Here is a 9,561-nt window from a genome sequence, read left to right on the forward strand (position 1 = left end):
GCAACAAATTGAATTAAGCACATGCAATCCTAGACAAGGCAAAGGTACAAATTGAAAGAAATTAACATATGGTACCTTCCACCTTTGGATGGGGATTTGGGTATATGATGATTATGATCTTCATCAATACGCCCATCTTGTACACTTGGCTTCATTGCTTGAGCTTCATCTTCATCTTGTGAGCCAAGTCTCCAAATCCCCGTAGCCGCTTCGGACTTCAAGTCTTCTTTGGAACCCAAACCGATTGGGGCCCCTTCATGTTGGTGATGACTTCTTTAGGTACCCAAATGGATTGGTTCCTCCCCCAATCTCTTCTCCCAACCTTGTGTGCAACCACCTTACCATTTTCCTTCTTCTTAAGCTTGTAGTGGTTGTTCTTAGACTTGAGCTTGTAGTTGGGCTTGGTGTAGAAGTTGGAGGCTTTGTTTAAGAGGTTAGCCATCTTCTTCTTCTCCTTGGTCTCCTTCTTCACTTGCTTGCATTTGAAGGACTTGTGGCCTTCCAAATGGCATTTGAAGCATGTCACGGTTGACCCCTCCGCAAGCTTCTTCACCATGAATGCATGGTTATCTTGAGGAGGTTGGACATGTCCTTTGCCCTTCAATCTTGCTAAGTCTTCCTTGAGCTTTTCCACTTCTTGCTTGAGCTTAACATTTTCTTTTGCAATGAGGTTGTTAGATGATTCTACAACAAAATTCTCAACACACATCTCATTGCAAAGGGGTGAGCATGATAAAGCAATTAAATCATTACAAGAAGTGAAAGCATCTACCTTAGGATTGTAATTAAAGAGAGAGGTAGATTGCTTCAAAGGGGTCTTAGTTTGAGATTCAATGCACTTAGCCTTAAGCTCTTCATGCTCCTTGTTTAGCAAATTGAATTTGCACAATAATTGATCATAATTAGAAACAAATGTAGCATGGATGTCATTAAGTGCATTGAATTTCTTAAGCTCTTTTGATTGTTTCTTAATGGCCCTTTGTTGCTCATTTATCAATTGAAGGAGTTCATCATAGGAGGGGGAATCCTCATCGGATTCATCATCACTTACATTGCTATCTATACTTTTGGCCATAAGGCACTTGTGTGAAGACTTACGTGATGATGACTTTGAGGAAGAGCTTCTCTTGGGGTAGAGGATGGTGATGCTCTCATCATTTGAGCTTGAATCTTCATCTTCACTCACCCATCTTCCCATGGTTGCAAAAGCTTTGGCTCTACTCCTTGTCTCCCTCTTCTTGATCTTCTTCTCTTTCTCTTTCTTGATATGATCCATTGTTTTGATCATGTCTTGAATGGAGATTGGATGATCAATCTTGGCGTTGATCCTCTTCATGTTCTTCTCTATTTGCGAGAAGAGCTTAGCCATCTTGGGATCCAATTCTTCATCACTTGATGTGCTTTGATCATCCTCTTCTTCGCTCTCTTCTTCGCTCTCTTCATCTTGATCACCATCATCTTCGCTTGAGCTTGACTCTTGCTCTTGCCTCCTCATCCTTGCCTTCATGTGTTGACATTGAGCTTGCTTGCTTGTGAGAGCAAGATTCTTGGTGTTGGATGAGGTAGGGGCTTCCACCTCCATGTTCATGGTCATCTCATGGACGGTGATCTTGCCTAGCACTTGACTTGGAGTCATCCTCTTGATGTCATTGTTGTCATAGATGATGGAGACTATCAACTTGTACTTTGGAAGAAGAGCTTGAAGTATTCTTCTCACCACTTGATCGTCTTCAATTGGCGTCAAACCTAACCCATTGATCTCATTCACAAGAATATTCAAACGAGAATACATATCATTAGCACTTTCATAGGATAGTTGTTTGATGCCATTGAGCTTAGTAACAAGCACATGATATTTCTCATTACGCACATCCTTTGTGCCCTCATGTATTTCATTGAGACTAGTCCAAATATCATGCGCATTGGTGAGAGAATAAACACGATTAAATGCATCGGTGCATAAAGATGATAAAAGGATACTCTTCGCCAATGCATTTAATTGTCTCTCCTTGTTGGTGATGCGTTGCCTCATCCCTTCCTCAGTGACTCTCCAAATATCTAATCCCCGGGCTTGCAAATAACAAGACATTAGAACCTTCCAACGGGGAAAATTTGTGCCATCGAAAAGTGGAGCGCTATGGAAATCCATCCCAACCCCGGACGTCACAACTCTAGGCGGTTAAGCCCAATTTAAGAGCACGAGGCTCTGATACCACTTGTAAGGATCGGTGACGTCCTAAGAGGGGGGTGAATTAGGACACTTAGAACTAAACTGGCTCAAAAAATAACACAAGATAAACCTATATCAATTTCTATCTAAATGTGCTCTAGGTTTATCTAGCGTGTCTACTCTACCGATTAAGGAAACTTGCAACCTATCTAGTAAGGTAAATTGCAAGAATGTAAATGCGGAAGTGTAAAGAGGGTAGAGAGAACAAACTCGGCACAAGGATTTTTATCCCGTGGTTTCGATGGCATGAAAGCCACCCCTAGTCCACGTTGGAGCTCCACAAAGGATATGCTCCCGGTCGGCACCCGGTCACGGCCTTTGAGCCACCAAGTCACAAAGACAAGGCCTCTACCCGGATGAGCCACCAAACCACCAAGGCAAGGTCTCACCACTAGCCTCTCTTCCGGTTCCTCGCCGCCGTGATCACTTCGGAGCTTGAGCCACAAAGGCAAGGGTCTCCGCGTCCCCGCACAAATACCTTGCCGCCTCTCCACACCAAGTCGGAGGGTCAACAAGCTTACCGGCGAGTCACCAAGACTCCAAGGTGCCGGCGTACCACTTGGTACAAGTTAGGATCACTCCTTGATCCACTCTCTATGCAGCTATCAACTAGCTACACTCTCTCTAGGCCTACAAGCACTAATCACTCTCTAATGGTGTGCTTAATCGCCTTGGATTTGATCACTTAAGCACTTTGGTGGCTTGGATGTCTTCTCAAGTGTACATGAACTTCTCTGGACTCCAGCCCCTTCAAATGACTGAGTGGAGGAGTATTTATAGCCTCAAATCCGCCAACTAGCCGTTGCCCCAACGGCTCAGAAAATTGTGAGCACCGGATAATCCTGTGATGATAGTAGTACAAGCACCGGATTATCCTGTGAGTACATCAGAGAAACTAGCCGTTGGAACCCACTCAAACTCAACTGTGAGCACCGGATTATCCTGTGATGAGTTAGTTAACACCGGACAAAAGCACCGGATTATCCTATGCCCATAAGTTCATTTTGGAGCTCTCTGCAAAAATTAGTCCGGTGAGTTCATTTTGTGAGCACCGGATTATCCTGTGATGAGTTAGTTAACACCGGACAAAAGCACCGGATTATCCTATGCCCATAAGTTCATTTTGGAGCTCTCTGCAAAAATTAGTCCGGTGAGTTCATTTTGTGAGCACCGGATTATCCTGTGATGAGTTAGTTAACACCGGACAAAAGCACCGGATTATCCTATGCCCATAAGTTCATTTTGGAGCTCTCTGCAAAAATTAGTCCGGTGAGTTCATTTTGTGAGCACCGGATTATCCTGTGAGGCACCGGACTTATGTTGATTTGAGCACCGGAGTTATGTTGATTTGAGCACCGGATATTCCTCTGAAGCACCGGAGTTATGTTGATTTTGATCACCGGATTATCCTGTGAGGCAAATTTCAGCACAACTGTATTTTGGGCATAACTTTTCGCTACGAACTCCGATTTTGATGATCTTGGGCTCTATTGAAAGCTTGTGAATAGATCTACAAGATTATACAAAAATTCATCCCATTTGATCACATCAAAATTCATTGTGACAAGTCCAATTCATTTCTTTCTTTATTCCGGCTTCGGTGACTTCTCTTTTGTTGCATCCATGAGACCTACTAAAGCATATACTTGACAAACATGTTAGTCTTATTGACTATATTGTCATTAATCACCAAAATTACATACATGCCCTTATGTAATTTAGGCAATCAACCTAAGGGCATGTTTCCTACAATAGGGGTTTTTGCAAAAATTTGTTCTCATTTACCATTGATCTAAACTTGCAGCGGAATATAAACTAACGGATTTTTCACAAGTGAAAAACCTAAATATGCTAGGCTCAACTAGTGCATAATCACCATAAGTAAGTGTGAAAGTTACAATCATAGGGTGACAAGAATTACTCTAATCTAGCGAGAGATATGCAATAAAACCTAAATTGAAAAATGGCTGAAAACACTGTTCATCCAGAGTATCCGGGGTACTCTGGATACTCCGGGTTGTACATGTCCGGAGTCTCAAAAAAGTCCGGAATCTCCAGATTCTATACAGAACAGAGCTCGAAACTGAAATAAAAGGATGTTTAAAGAGTTCTAGCTCAAACCAAGTGATGTCGTGTATTCCAAGAGATGATTCCAATTAGATTCACGAAGAACCTACACTCAAATACACACAAACAAGTAGATCAAGTAATATGCACAAAGATTTGAACAAGAACTTGAAAAATAAGGGAATAAGAGATGTGACACAAAGATTTGTTTCCCGAAGTTCGGATTCACCACCGTGAATCTTACGTCTCCTTTGAGGAAGCTCCAACAAGCCGGATCTCTTTCAACCACTTTCCTCGATCCACTCTTGATTTCTTCCCTTGCGAAGGCGAAATTATAGCATTCACAAACTTCCGCGGCACACCGCAACTTTAGGTGCTCGCTGGTAACACCTACCGGCTAAGAGACTTTACTTCCAAAAATAACAAACGCGATCGAATTTCTTGCTGAGAACTCAAGAGCTCAATCGACCCGTGCTAACGCAGCCTCGCTGCTAACTAGTACGTGTAGCAACGCGTCACCACCATCTTATCCGCCCGCTAATTTTATCGAACCAATTAGACCATACACGGAGCAGTGAAGTCAATTTGGATTGCTGAAAAGAGGCTAAAATTAAACTCTATCTGACAGATGACTGTGATTAAGAAACGGAGATGATGAAAAGTACGAAATACTCGTGCATTTTGAATGAGTTTAACTAGCTTGTACCTTCCAATTGACTTGCAACGAAGCAAATGGGGCTTACTTTCCAAGCCAAAGCATCAATTAGCTTGACTGATCAGATCGAAATGTTTGGTGTGGACTTGTCGTGCGACCTGTAGCAAGTTTCGTCGAAGCACACCAAATTTCTCAATGTTCCATGAGTTAACTTTTTAACCTGCAGACGGTGTTATGGATCAGTTCTTGAATTACTCCATTTCCATCAGTTAACTGTTTTGACATGTTATGCATGCATCCTTGCAGCATCGTGAAGCGGAGGCCTGGGGTCGGTAAACCAAACAACCAGCACTTCAGATCCCCGTATTACCAGATGATCTACATTTGGCGATGGCATGGAGAGCCAAGAATCGCGAGAAAAACCATGGAGAAGGGGGGTGGAAGTTCGCATCATCTTGCAGAAATTCAGATTTTGATGTGATCTCTAGAGGGAGCAATGAAAAAGAAAGAGAACGAGCGAATGCTCGGTTGGTAAGCTCAACGGGAGCGAACCAACGAGTCGGGGTTAAATCTCTAGCTCTAGCATCTTTGCCGGTTGTGCTTTAAGGTGGAATCTGTCTTCATATGACCTCCAACGAAGATCGAGACCGTAGCAAAAATTAAAGCCTCCTTTTTTAAGTAATGAAAAAGAAAAATTCTACCTGGGGGTGGTCGGTGAATGAAACAACGGCCACACCAGAACCTCACGTCGTCTCGATCTCCTCGACGGGCCACTGCACAGCTTCCCGCCACTGTCCAACCACAACACCCGCAGAAACGCCCGAAGGCCGGACCAGCCCTTAGCGACGTCGTCGGCCTCGCTGTCCAGGGCGGCTTGGCTGAGGGGAGAGAGGAGAAGGGGGAAAAGAAGAGGACGGCTTGGGTCGTTGTGGCCCAGCGAGAGGAGAAGAGGGGGAAAAGGGGGCCGGACTGGGATGAGAGAGCGGACCGGCCTAACTGCCCTCTCTCTTTTTTTTCTTCCTTTTTTATTTGTACAAATATCCCTTTTATACATATACATACATACATATATATATATAGATTTATATCCATAAGTGTGTGTATATATATATCCCAAAAACAATAAATGGTTCAATAAATTTCAAAAAAATCCCTCGTACACCTGGTTTGTAACACAAACCGATAGTGATATATCATTGTCGGTTTTAACAACTCAATGTTAAAATTGTCGGTTCGACTTATGAACTGACAGTGATATCTGATCACTATCGATTATTACCGAAATGACAGTAAAAATGAGACAGATATAACCTTTTTATAGTAATGCCTCTCAAATAGTACAACAGGGCATTAAGTCATGAACGCTGTTAGGGCCAAGGGCCAATGGGATAACAATTTTGACACAGCTTAAGCCCATAGGTAGTAAAAAGAAGCAACAAAACATTTCTCGTTGGCTAGGAGCAACAGCAAGATAAGTGCATGTACTTCAAGAAACAGCTTATTTCTAACCGCTATTAGCACCTCAAAGTAAGGATGGACCATGCGATGGTACCGCAAGCCGTGAATTTACTTGGCAAAGTCAGGTTGGGTTGAGCCATCGAGGAGGCATATTAAATTTGGAGCAAAAAAAGTATACTAACCCCAACCTCACATGATAAGTCTAAATATAGTTATCTTTAGGGAGTGACTTGTTGTCAGGTGACTGAAAACAAAATTAATCTCAGTCACTTACTCTCACCCGATTCATATGTGTTTTTTCTATAGGTAATTCAAAATTACACTGTTCTACCACTAAAATTACATACTCACAACACTGTTATTTTAGGGTAAACAATATGTAATTTTGGGTGACTGAGAGCGGAATTTTTTTCAAGCGTCTGTGAAAGAGACATTCATGTGCACTCACAGTCTATAACGTGGCTCCGTCACTGCCGTGAGGGTTGTACTGGTAGAACAAGTGATACATGCCGTTGTAGTGCACGGGCCCTGTTGATCAACGAGGCCTAAGCAATCAGGGATCGAGGAAACAAATCAAGAACAGAGTAGCAAGACAAGAACACGCACCATTCGGATCTGTAAGCACCCGTCGTGTCCATGGTTTTCTCATCCACATGAGTGGTTCCACATCCGTAAGAGATAATTCACCAAAGTCTGTGACTGGACCAATTCACAACAACATGAGCGTATACATACCGTTCTGCCAGTTCTTCGCGGGCTGGAAGTGGTAAGCCGTTCTGCCATGGCCGTGCGTGTTCGCAGCACAAATCGATGAAGAAGAGGCAGATGAGAGAGGAGGGCAAAAGAGCGCCGTGATGGCACAGACGACAAGGGGAAATGCTGCCATTGTCATGGACGGATGTGAGTGAAGCATCTGCACTTCAGCGGAGCAAATGCTCGGTGACTTGGTGTTATAGCTTTTACTAATTTACAATTTTCAGAAGACTTAGAAATCAATACCATTCCTGGCATCTAGTTCGATACTTTGGGCACAAGAATTAAGGTGGAGGTACAATGACCTTATTGTCCATCAATTATTGCTAGGGTTAAGATTAGCGACAATTTTACTGTATTGATTAGAGTATATTTAAATAGGGGCAAACATGGAAGAATAAAACAAAAATATACATCGGAGTTGTGATGGACTTATATTTAGTGCGTTTGAGAAAAATCTATATGAACTTATATTTAAGATTAGAGGGAGTACAAGTTTGCGATCTGGCACAATGTGCCCGATGTTTTATTAAACACTAATGACCAATTAGTCACAGTCAATCATATTCCTACGTAAGCATTTTGAGCAGATGCCGAGTAATTCAATATTTCAGTAGTTCTTTACTTTGGTGGAACCCACTCCCTCTTATTATATGACAAGACTTGATCCGTCTACTTAGTGATGTAGCAAGAAAACATTTTACCTAGAGGGCCCTATAGTTAAATTACATAAATAGTAACGAACCAAATGAAGATATGTTTGCTATCGTACAAGAAAAAATAAATACTAAATAGACCAAACATAAGTATAGGGGCCAAGGCTCACCCTAGTCTTCGATACCTCGAACCTTCATCCATAAGTCTATCGGTTGCTAATACATGTTTCTATTTTATAAATCATGCATCAGTCTCTATTTCTATCTCTATCTCTATCTCTACTACTAATAATAATTTAATAATTAATAATAACGTGGGACTTTCATCGTGCGTCATCATCCCCTCCCCCTCCCTTTCTAATAAAGAAATCGGTAGAAAACCAAATACCGCAAGGAAAACACTCTGGAAGTAAACCAAAGAAACCGCTTTGCTGACGTCTCACCAACGGAAACCGCTGCAATCCCCCTTGCACGATTCTGCAAGGCAACTTCCCACGCTCCTCTCAGCACAGCATCCAGCCTCACGTGCCGCACCATGTCGCCGCCCTCCAGATTCACCCTAATGGCTGCACAACCTTATCCACCCCTGCTCCTATGTTGCCTCTGCCATCCCTCAAACCCTATCCAGGCGTGTTTAAATCCTCACCGCCCGCTGCTCCCTCGTCCTCTGAGTCAGCAAAAGCTCGCCTTCTACCTCGATCGCCCTCGCACCCTCGGCACTGGCCGCCTGGGACTATGGAGGTTGTGGGTCTCAGAGACGATCATCTCCATCATAACCTACCTTGGCAGTGGCCCCATGGTAGTTGGCAATCGGGATCGTGCGTAAGGCCCGGCGTCAGCGGTGATATTAGAGGTGCTGGTGGACATCTAAGGCAGAGGAAAAAGGTGAAATCCATGAATAAGACAATACCACAATGGTGGGATTGACAAGCTCAGCAACGATACTGCTTTCCGTCAAGGTGCCTCCCGACACTGTACAGCTGTAGTCATTGAGCAGCATGAACGCCGGATGCAATCTCCCACGCTGTGCAGCCAAGAGATCGGTGATCCGGTGCTCGCTCCTCGTCAGAGGCTTTGGCGGCGCTGCCTCCTCAATCCTTTTGAGCAGCTGAGACCTGAGAAAACACCCACCTATCCTCCTTCCACGCCGTGTCCACTTGCCAAGCACATGTTGGAACACCTTGGCTCACGACGGCAGCGAGTACATGCGTGCACGCCTTAACTAGGAGGCGGCACTGGTGTGGGTTGATGTGGAGGGCGGCTCGAATGGCGCTAGCGGGTTTATGTTGCCCATCATCTCGTTGAGCTGCTGGAGCTGCTTCATCATGACCGGCGATCACAGATCACCCCTTGACAAGATGAGCAGGGACCAAGTGTTCGTGTGCATCTTGCCTTAAAAAAAGTGTTTTCCATTCAATTTGTTTTCTGCTAGCACGTTCTGAGTTAGCAATTTCGATAGAACATTAGAAATAGGCTGGTTGATGCATATATTGTCATCTTTCAATTTGTTGGCAAGCTATGTGTTTGAAATAAAATAAGTGCATGAGTATGAAATTTAGGAACCGTTGTAACACACAGGCATCTTACTAGTCTTTACCAAAGTTTCACTATTCAAAACGAGGCTCCAAATGTGACCTTAGGCCATAATGGATCAAGGACTATCAGTCCGCAATACAATGACAATGGAATGAACTCCTGCTCAACAAAATGACAATGGAACAAACTACAGCTTCTAACATGCT

The 9,561-nt window shown here is 43.5% G+C and overlaps 1 long non-coding RNA gene across 2 annotated transcripts; it reads right to left on the reverse strand.

Annotated features, from left to right (window-relative positions):
• Nucleotides 1-4,697: 4,697 nt before the first annotated feature.
• On the reverse strand, nt 4,698-7,382 carry LOC133888689 (uncharacterized). 2 transcript variants are annotated; one of them, XR_009903813.1, is made up of 4 exons: nt 7,017-7,382; nt 6,859-6,938; nt 5,004-5,172; nt 4,698-4,890 (listed from the first exon to the last, which is right to left on the reverse strand). It is a non-coding gene; the product is annotated as an uncharacterized LOC133888689 (long non-coding RNA). The 2 variants fall into 2 exon arrangements; XR_009903812.1 differs by having other exon boundaries at nt 4,698-5,172.
• Between the last annotated feature and the right edge of the window lie 2,179 nt (nt 7,383-9,561).

The sequence above is a fragment of the Phragmites australis genome, chromosome 13, assembly GCF_958298935.1.
Source record: "Phragmites australis chromosome 13, lpPhrAust1.1, whole genome shotgun sequence".
NCBI classification, from domain to species: Eukaryota; Viridiplantae; Streptophyta; class Magnoliopsida; order Poales; family Poaceae; genus Phragmites; species Phragmites australis.